A 10,179-nucleotide genomic window follows, 5' to 3' on the forward strand; every position below is an offset into this window, starting at 1 on the left:
ACCACGCCCGCTGAATAGAAACATTAAACTAAAAGCCCATACAAAATGTGCACCCAAGAAAAAAAGACCATATGCAGATAATGAAGAACCATAAGACTGAATTACCTGGGATGCCTGCGCCCATAAGAAATCACGAAGCCACCCATTAATGGTAATGGAACTCTGCGCAAAATTTCCTCCTGTGATATGAGTTACTATCCCTTGATCACTTATACTACCCCAAACATCTGACTGCATTTTCCAACTGAAATGGAATATAACTACGGAAATTGAATTGTACATCCAAAATAGTCCTAAGAAGACATGATCCCAAGCGGATACTTGGCATGTCCCCCCTCTTCCAGGTCCATCACAAGGGAAACGAAAACCTAGATTTGCTTTATCCGGTATCAATCGTGAACTACGAGCAAATAGAACACCCTTTAAGAGTATCAATACTGTTACATGAATTGTAAATGCATGAATATGATGGACCAAAAAATCCGCAGTTCCTAAAGGAATAGGTAACAAAGCAACTTTACCGCCCACTGCTACTAAATTTTCACCTCCCCAAGTCAAACTGGTACTTGTTGCTGCACCTGGGGCTGTTGTGCCAGGTGCTAAAGCGTGGGTATTTTGTATCCATTGAGCAAAGATCGGCTGTAATTGTATAGCAGTATCTGAAAACATATCTTGAGGGCGCCCTAATGCGCTCATGGTATCATTATGAATATACAAACCAAAACTGTGAAAACCTAAAAAGATACATACCCAGTTAAGATGTGATATGATTGAATCACGATGTCTAAGGACACGATCTAATAGATCGTTGTATCGAATAGTCGGATCATAATCTCTTACCATAAAAATCGCTGCATGCGCAGCAGCACCGACTATGAGAAATCCACCAATCCACATGTGATGTGTAAACAATGACAGTTGTGTACCATAGTCAGTAGCTAGGTATGGATAAGGAGGCATAGAATACATATGGTGAGCTACAACAATGGTCAAAGAGCCTAACATAGCTAGATTAATAGATAATTGAGCATGCCATGACGTTGTTAGAATCTCATATATACCTTTATGACCCTGGCCTGTAAATGGACCTTTATGTGCCTCTAAAATGTCTTTTATATTGTGACCAATACCCCAGTTGGTCCTATACATGTGACCCGCTATCAAGAAAAGAATTGCAATAGCTAAATGATGGTGTATAATATCGGTCAGCCATAAACCTCCAGTTACTGGATCTAATCCTCCACGAAAAGTAAGAAATTCTCCGTATTTTGACCAATTCAAGGTAAAAAATGGGGTTGCTCCCTCGGAAAAACTCGGATAAAGTTGAGCCAAAAGATCCCGATTTAGGATAAATTCATGAGGAAGTGGTATCTCTTTGGGATCTACTGCAGCATTTAGAAATTGGTTAATCGGTAAAGATACATGTATTTGATGTCCTGCCCAAGAAAGAGACCCCAACCCTAGGAGCCCTGTCAAATGGTGATTCAACATAGATTCTACATCTTGGAACCAAGCCAATTTTGGAGCAGCTTTGTGATAATGAAACCAACCAGCAAAAAGCATTAAGGCTGCAAAGACCAATGCACCAATTGCAGTACAATAGAGTTGTAATTCATTAGTTATTCCAGATGCTCTCCAAATCTGAAAAAAACCAGAGGTTATTTGTATTCCTCGGAACCCCCCCCCTACATCACCATTCAATATTTCTTGACCCACTATTGGCCAAACCACCTGAGCACTAGGCCTAATGTGAGTAGGATCACTTAACCATGCCTCATAATTGGAAAAACGAGCACCATGAAAATACATGCCACTCAGCCAAAGAAAGATGATAGAGAGTTGGCCAAAATGCGCACTAAAAACTTTTCGGGAAATCTCCTCTAAATCATTAGTATGGCTATCAAAATCATGAGCGTCAGCATGTAGGTTCCAGATCCAAGTAGTAGTATCTGGTCCCTTAGCTATTGTTCTTGAGAAATGACCAGGTTTTGCCCATTCCTCAAAAGAAGTTTTTATAGGATCCCTATCTACCAAAATTTTAACTTCTGGTTCCGGTGAACGAATAATCATTGAGTCCTCCTCTTTCCAGACAACACATACAAAGAGACCTGCCAACATAAAACAGAATTAGTGAACTTATTAGAGATGTTTCTATTGAGTTTTGTTCTCTCCTATCTCTCATGTATTGGATATCTTAGTAAATTTCATTTCTTTAGTTTTTCACTAGAACAATTATGATCTCGAAGTCAATTCGGGGCAAGTGTTCGAATCTATTATGACATAAGAGTGAGGCGCTCAACGGACCTATTTTAATCTTCTAAGACCTTTTTGGGAACTCTGAATGGAAGTTCAATAATTTTTCGTGCAGCCTAATCAAATGTATTCAGATTTTATTCTAATTCTATTCCTTAGATTTTATTTTTTTTTTTAGATAAAGTATAAGTATGTACTCTATTTCAAATTGAGCAGGCATTAGCATTCATTATTAGGCAATATACCTATATTTTATTTCTTTTTTTGAAGGTCTCTTTTCTTAATTTGATTGAATATTAGTTTAAATAACAGAAAAAAGGAGAAAATTATCTACTGTATCCACATCTCGTTTATTTCTATGAAATACTAGACAAAATCGAACAAAATTAGAAGGGATATATTTAAATTATGTGATTGGTCGTTCCTATAGAAATGATTTTTGAATTTGATAGGGACAAGAAACAAGAATTTATAACAATATATATTTATCTATCTATATCTTTATATAGATAGATAAATATATAAGAAAAAAAAGAAACAGAGTGTTCTTATTCAAAACGCCCTGTGATCTTCAACCAATTCTGTGCTGCAATATAATTACCGGGGGTGAGAGCTATAGCTTGTTTCCAATATTCAGCGGCTTGATTAAACCAAGACTCCGCAACTTCTGAGTCTCCCTGCCGAATGGCCTGTTCTCCTCGGTCGAAATAGGTGAGTCAATTCCTTTCCTTAGAACCGTACTTGAGAATTTCCTGACTCATACGGCTCAGTAGTCAATTCTTTTTTTGTTCTATTATCTTGAAGTTAACTAAAAGAAAAAAAGAAATTATTAATATGAGTTTCAAACTTTCATTTTTACTAATAAATAAAGAATTTCAAAGAATTTCATCTTTTTTTTTAGTTTTATCTTTTCTCCTACCTTCAGAAAAGGGAATCAAGCATTGGCATTAACGCCCTAATTCTAATTTTCTGAAAGGTAACTATCTCGATTTTATATATCATATACAAAAATATATGATAGATTCATTTCTATAGAATCTTGGTAAAAGTTTTTTCTTTCTTATCTTATAAGTTCTTATAAGTAAAGAGAAAATACTTTCTATCTTTGGGATTTGATACTACACCGCTGCTCAAAATACCAGGGGATCCTTTTTATTACATAAGTGGATTCCTGACTTCTTTATTTATCATGAGATAAGGAAGCAGTTTTTATTATATCGATTGAAAACCGTGTTAATTGATCCTTACGATGCTTCCTTTATCAATTAGATCTTTTATCCATAGAAAAAGAGGGTATCTAGACATATCGATTTCTTCATATTTTTACTTCTATGAAGTTTCTTTGCTACAGCTGATAAAAATCGTTGTTTTGAACGATATATATATGTAGAAAGCCTTTCTTATTTATAATTATTTATATTTCTATATTTCTTATATTAAAATTTGTGGATTTGCTTGTTCTTTTCTTTTTTCTTTCTATAGTGGAGATAGTCGCACGTAATGACAGATCACGGCCATATTATTAAAAGCTTGGGGTAAAAATGGGTTTCGTTCGAGCGCCCGAAAATAATATTCCAAAGCTTTAGTATGTTCTCCGTTACTTGTGTGAATAAGGCCTATGTTATAAAGTATATAACTTCGATCATAGGGATCAATTTCCAGTCGCATAGCCTCATAATAATTCTGTAAAGCTTCTGCATAATTTCCTTCAGATTGAGCTGACATCCGTTACGGTCGTCATTCGGTTCAAAGAATCTCCGCTCCAGAACTGTACGTGAGATTTTCATCTCATACGGCTCCCCCCTTATGTGTGTAATGAGAAAAATCCATCAAATCAAAAAATATTCCAGTATTCTCATTCTCAACTGAACAGAGCTAGTGTTTTTACAATAAATCTCTAGCCAACCTTCCTGTCAAAAATTATTTCTTAACATTAAGTATGTAGGTACTTGATAAAAAAAAATAAGAACTTCAACAATTTCTTTGTCCTCTACGCTGCTTAATTTCCTGGAATTAGTCACCTCAATAATCTTCGATGGTTCTATGGGTATCCAAAATATGAACGAGATGGATATTTATTGTCCCAACCATTCCTGTTAGTCCCAATCTCGATAAGCCATGGATATAGATAGATACAAAGTTTTCGTGTCCTTGATTCCCAAGCGTAGTGCTTCTTTCCCAATGTTGCCTATCAGTACTAGTAATTTGGGGTTGACCTAACCCCATAAGTATAGGTATAACCTTTCGCTTAATACTAGAAACCTAAAATTCAAGCATATAAGGCTTCATTAATCGAGGATACACGACAGAAGGAATTAATCCTTTTATTTACAAATTTCACCTTCAACACGCGTGGGGTTTTTCCATTCCATTTTTTTTTGACCGAAATCGGTCAAAAAAAATGGAATCAAATCACACCATCTCTGTAATAAGTGAATGCCCTTTTTTCTCCTGAAGTTGTCGGAATTATTCGTAATAAGATATTGGCTACAATTGAAAAGGTCTTATCTATAAAATTTTCATTTATCCGAGATCTAGGCATAGGTAGAAATCCATTCTATAATTTAATTAATCATGGTGTGAGAAATCAATCCCACAAATAAAGGAATTGTATAATTATAATACAGTGCGAAATAACGTAAAAATGAACTCATCAATCAAATTTGTTTATCCTAAGACCTTGTAGGAGGTTTTTTTTTAATTTTACTTTGTATTTTTATAGTTTGAATAGGTTTTATGCATTTATGAAAAATAGGATTGATTCACTATTCAACATTCAACCGGTTTCTGGGCATCATTATATAGGAGAGATGGCCGAGTGGTTCAAGGCGTAGCATTGGAACTGCTATGTAGGCTTTTTGTTTACCGGGGGTTCGAATCCCTCTCTTTCCGAATCTTTACCAAATTCATCAATATTACTCATCCCAATGCATACCATTATTTCATATTTCAAATTTGTTTGTTGATATGGACAACTTTATATTCCTCATTTTTCGGTAATACAAAAAATAGTGGATAACGGGTGGGCAAGGAATAAAAATTTTCGCATATCCATGTCTATGATATATGAATAGCAGAAAATCCTTGTAAAAAAAACTCTTGTTATTTTAGTTAAGTTTAAGTTTGACGAGAATAATATTCTACAACCAGTAATTCATTTATTTTCAAACCAACCCATTTATTATCTATTATTTGATTAATTAAACCTTTATATTGGAAAGGGTGAACAGTCAAATGATTTGGCAATTTCTCATGGGGGGCTGAATCAAAATAATTTTGAATAAGAGTTTTAGATTTTTGTTCATCCTTTGCTGTAATAATATCTTGAGGTTTACAACGATAACTTGGTATATCCACTATACGACCATTAACTAAAACATGTCTATGGTTTATAAATTGGCGGGCTTGAGGAATAGTCGCAGCCATACCCAATCGAAAAAGTATGTTATCCAAGCGCATTTCAAGTAGTTGTAATAAAACCTGACCAGTTGATCCTTTAGCTTTTCCGGAGATACGAACGTATTTAAGCAATTGTCGTTCTGTAAGACCATAATGAAAACGCAATTTTTGTTTTTCTTCTAAACGAATACGATATTGAGATTTTTTACTGAAGCGCAATTGATTTCGAAATTCGTTTTTGACTGTTGGCCTTTTACTAGTAAGTCCTGGTAAATATCCTAGACGACGTATTTTTTTGAAACGAGGTCCTCTGTAACGTGACATAAAAACTCCTTTTTTAAAATGAAAAATCTTATAAATCGAAATGAAAACTAAACGAAATGAAAAATATTATAGAATTCTAAATGAAGCGAAATCTACTAAAGTTTTATAGTACAAAGAAGAATTAGATGAATTTTATCAATATCCGAATTTATTGTATATAAAAGAATACAAAAAAGTAGGTTAATTTCTTGATTTCTTCCGCAGAGATCGAACTCTCCCAATTTTTTATTTCTAAAAAAGATATTATCAATTATGTAAAAAACAAATAGAGAAAAGCCGGTTATCGGATTCGAACCGATGACCATCGCATTACAAATGCGATGCTCTAACCTCTGAGCTAAACCGGCTAATGTAAACGAAATATACATATGCAGAAGAATTGAATGGGATCTTAGTTATCAATTTTTAGTTATTTATAACAAAATTCAAATTAATACAAACATCAAAAATAGAGAAAGAAAATATAGAAAATCAAACCCAATTTTTATTATTTCTATTATTTATTTTATCTGATAACATAAAGTGCAAGATAATAATTAATATTATATTAATATAATTTATTTAATATAATTTATTTCGATCTACTATTCTAGATATATATTATTAAATTGATTTCTTTCAAAAAGATTATTTATTAGTACTTAAAGTAAATTTGAATAAATATAAATTTTAGTAAATATTTATTAAGGAATTCCATATTTCTAAGTAAATGTCTAATTCTATATTATATTCAATTAAAAGAATGGTTTTTTTTAGCCACTAGATTCGTTTTAGTTATATAAATTGTATATGAATAAATGGATTGTTTATTTTCTTTTTTTTTTTAAGCAAAAACAAAAAAAAAAAAAGAATCGACCATTCGAGTATTCTAAATTGTATGAAAAAAGAAGATAAGTAGGTACATAGAAGATAAGTAGATATGTGGTCTATATCTGTGTATATTGAATTGTTAATATATAGATATTAGAATTAGTTCTGATTCAAACAAATAAAGGTATCCAATATAGATGAAATAAAATCTATAAAATTGGAGAAAGGGGTTTTTAATATTTAATAAAATAATATGTATTTAATGAATTCAAAAGTTCCCGCATAATTCTCATAATAGAAATGAAAAAAAAAGCATTCTATTATAATCAGATTCAAATAAAAAAAAAGATGGGGATATGGCGAAATTGGTAGACGCTACGGACTTAATTGGATTGAGTTTTGGTATGGAAACTTACCAAGTAATAATTTTCAAATTCAGAGAAACCCTGGAATTCACAATGGGCAATCCTGAGCCAAATCCTGTTTTCTGAAAACAAATAAAAATTCAGAAAGTGATAATAAAAAAGGGATAGGTGCAGAGACTCTATGGAAGCTGTTCTAACAAACGAAATTGACGACTTTTTTTATTGCATTAGTAAAAGAATCCTTTCACCAAAATTACAGGAATGGATCAAAGATAAACATTTAGAAACATATATATATACTGAAATACTCTTTCAATTTGTTACTTTTTATTTTATTATTGAAGATCTATTTGTGATAAAAATATTCACAAATGAAAAATGTGAATCAAATCAATTCGAAGTTGAAGAAAAGATGGAATATTTATTGATGAAATTATTCACTTCATCATAATCGGCTAAAACCCTTGAAGAACTGATAAATCAGATGAGAATAAAGATAGAGTCCTATTCTACATGTCAATACCGACAACAATGAAATTGAAAGTAAGAGGAAAATCCGTCGACTTAAGAAATCATGAGGGTTCAAGTCCCTCTATCCCCAAAAATACTTTTTCATTTTCTAATTTTTTTCCTATATCCTCTCTATCTTGAAGTCCTTATTTATGTGTTTTATTCGATTTATTATTTCCCAACGAAATTGGAATTTTTATTTTCATCAATTTCCTATCTATCATAATTTTCTTATCTATCATAATGACAAGGGACGAGTTTTGGAATAGATATAAATATATATGTGAAACACATAGAATTTTTTTTAATCAGAAATGTATAAATTAATATCTTATTTTTTAGCAAGGAATTTTCATATGCGTAATTAACGATTAACAATAAAAAATAATTATTACTGCGGAAACTCACTTACAAACTTTTTTTTTACTTAGTTGATATAGATTCATTAACATAGATTTTAAAAATCTTTTAAAATCAAAGTATTAAGCTTCAAGAATGGTCGGGATAGCTCAGTTGGTAGAGCAGAGGACTGAAAATCCTCGTGTCACCAGTTCAAATCTGGTTCCTGACACAAGATTCATTTGTATGAGTATCTATCCCCCATATTCATTTTAATGAATATGGGGGATAGATACTCATACAAATTTGTGTTCTTCTAGATTCTGATACATAACATATTTCTTTGATCTATTTAGGTATCTGTAGATATACTTTTCCTAGATGATTAAAGAATAGATGCAATTTTTTATTAGGTATATTCGCTTATCTATAGTATCTATATATATATAGATATAGATATATAGATAATGAATTCTTTATCTATTTTTTTTCCTTTTTTTTCTGCGATACAAAAAAAGGTTTCTATTTCCATAATATTCGAGTGGTTTAATTAGTTGGTTAAAAGACCTAAAAGTCGAAGTTCTGGGGTGGAGTGAGAATATTAAGAATTCATCTGAGAAGGATTACCAAAATAGAATCGAGCCCTTTTCTTTGTGTTTTTTTTTTCGTGGCCGTATAATTGATGGTGATGTGCACGTTATATAGTTTATTATAAAGATAAAGAATTAGTTTATTATAAAGATAAAGAATTTTTGCAGTTCATCCTATTTCTTTTATTGGCTTGGCTGATAAGAACTCAGTATTGTTTTTGTTTTAGAATCTTAAGAAACTCCTATCCATCCTATTTTAAACCCTATAATTATTCATTCTATTATTTCTGAATTTTGTGATTTCTCACATAATAATATCTGAATGCAACTTCCATTACTCTGCCTGATTTAATGTCAATCAATTATTTTGTCTGATCTATAACAGAATGTACTTATATTCTTTGACTGGGGTTGCAGAAGTTTGGATTAGTTTATTATTTTTATCATTTAGTGAGCATCTTGTATTTCATAAAAATTTGGAGCAATATAATCTTTACGCAAAGGCCATCCTATCCAATTTTCGGGCATTAAAATACGTCTTAGACGCGGATGACTATCATAAGAGATTCCCAACATATCATAAGATTCCTTTTCTTGAAAATCCGCACTTTTCCAAACCCAAAAAATCGAAGGAATTCTGGGATTTTTTCTTGATACAAATATTTTTATGCATACCTCTTCGGGTTGATTTATACCATACTCTATTCTTGTAAAATGATATACACTAGCTAAGAGTCCTCCGGGTGCTACATCATAGGCACATTGAGAACGTAGATAATTGTAACCATATACATATAAAATGACAGCAATGGAATGCCAATCCTCGGGCTTTATTTGTAAAGTCTCTATTCCTAGGTAATCGAAACCCAAGGATCTATGAATTAGTCCATGTTTGACTAGCCAAGAAGACAAACGACCTTGCATTTTTTGCTTCTCCTAAATTTTTTTTATGAGTTTGGTATTAGTATTTTCTATTACGATGAAATTTTTAAAATACGATGAAATTTTTAAAAAAGGAATTGCTTTTTATTATTGTACTTTAAAAAAATGTGTCAGACGATATCTCTGAAGTAGATGGCGGTTGATAGAAAAATTCTTGACCATAATTGTCAGTATAAGTACTGTATCCAACATGAAACTTATGGTTGGTAGTAAAACATCTATTCTCTCGTTGAAAACTCATTGGATCTTCATATATTTCTCGAGATATTTTCTTACGAAGTTTTGTTATAGCATCTATAATGGCCTCCGGTTTAGGTGGACAGCCCGGCAAATATACATCTACAGGAATTAGCTTATCTACGCCTCGAACAGTACTATAAGAATCGGTACTAAACATCCCCCCCGTAATTGTACAGGCTCCCATAGCAATAACATATTTAGGTTCGGGCATTTGTTCATATAATCGAACTAAAGAAGGGGCCATTTTCATAGTTACAGTGCCCGCTGTTAAAATTAGGTCCGCCTGCCTAGGACTCGATCGTGGTACTAGTCCATAACGATCAAAATCGAATCGTGATCCTATTAATGAAGCAAATTCAATGAAGCAACAACTCGTACCATAAAGAAGCGGCCATAAACTGGATAAT

At 32.2% G+C, this 10,179-nt stretch overlaps 1 non-coding gene across 1 annotated transcript; it reads left to right on the forward strand.

The window, feature by feature from the left end:
* The first annotated feature begins 5,057 nt into the window (after positions 1-5,057).
* On the forward strand, positions 5,058-5,145 carry TRNAS-GGA (transfer RNA serine (anticodon GGA)). Its single transcript has one exon. It is a non-coding gene; the product is annotated as a tRNA-Ser (tRNA).
* Positions 5,146-10,179: the final 5,034 nt, after the last annotated feature.

Source organism: Vigna unguiculata, unplaced genomic scaffold (assembly GCF_037176805.1).
Source record: "Vigna unguiculata cultivar grain cowpea cultivar isolate G323 ecotype 2 unplaced genomic scaffold, ASM3717680v1 ptg000432l, whole genome shotgun sequence".
Taxonomy (NCBI): Eukaryota; Viridiplantae; Streptophyta; class Magnoliopsida; order Fabales; family Fabaceae; genus Vigna; species Vigna unguiculata.